The following is a 1,107-nucleotide window of genomic DNA, read 5'->3' as shown; positions in this document are numbered from 1 at the left end:
TGCAAGAACACATCAAGGCGATATTCGAGCTACCTGCACTGAGAAGAGAAAACAGTGCGACCTTGCGAAGTATTTTAGATGGTATATTAAAGCATACAAGAGCGTTAACTGCCTTAGGACATCCTACAAGCCAATGGGACAACTTGTTAGTCTATATAATAACTAGCAAGTTAGATTTTGCAACCATGAAAGAGTGGGAAACTAGTATCGAAGTACGACAAATGCCGACCTTTCGGGAGTTAATTGATTTTCTTATCCGAAGATGCCAAATGTTAGAAGCAGTAGCAAGGAGAAGCCCATCCACGCAGCCCAATACTACTTCGCGTCAAATCAGCAAAGGAAAGTCAACGACGTCTCATGCCGCGATGACGAGCGTTAGATGTATGTATTGTAACGGTGACCACCAGATATACCAATGCAAATCTCTCAAGGAACTTTCCACCGCGGAACGTTTAAAGAATGTGAAAACTAAGAAACTATGTTTAAACTGCTTAAAGGATAAGCATATTGCCAAAGATTGTTTAACTAGCGGATGCAAAAAATGTTCGAAAAAACACAGTACCTTATTACACGAGGATCGCGAGTCATTAAAGGAAAAGAACGATGAGATAGTAATCAAAACGTAAGTCAAGAAGTTAGCTCGAACAAAACGGTTAATACAGTCTGTACATACTCGTAAGCGACAGAAATAATAAAAACTAGCCAAGTACTACTGTCCACTGCCCTGATTAGCGTGAGAAATTCTAAAGATCATTACGTCGAAGGGAGAGTATTATTAGATAACGGTTCTCAATCTAACTTCGTCACTGAAGAATTTGTTAAGAAACTAAATTTGAAAGCTTAGACGAGCAAGTAGAAATTACGGGGATTAACAGACGTGTATCACAGGCTACCAAATCCGTAAACTTAAATTTAACTTCCCGTTTCGGTACTTTTGGCATGGAACTAGTTTGTATCGTGTTGCCTAAAATCACTCAAAAGCTACCAGCAGTAGCAATTGATGCAGATAAGTTGGAATTACCGAAAAATATTAAATTAGCGGATCCTCATTTCAACATACCAGCTAAAATTGATTTATTAATTGGTGCGGAAAGATTCTGGGAGTTA

The sequence above is a fragment of the Odontomachus brunneus genome, unplaced genomic scaffold (genome assembly GCF_010583005.1).
Source record: "Odontomachus brunneus isolate Ranch 3 - 2012 unplaced genomic scaffold, Obru_v1 Obru_scaffold_086, whole genome shotgun sequence".
Lineage (NCBI taxonomy): Eukaryota > Metazoa > Arthropoda > Insecta > Hymenoptera > Formicidae > Odontomachus > Odontomachus brunneus.
This window is presented reverse-complemented; position numbering follows the sequence as displayed.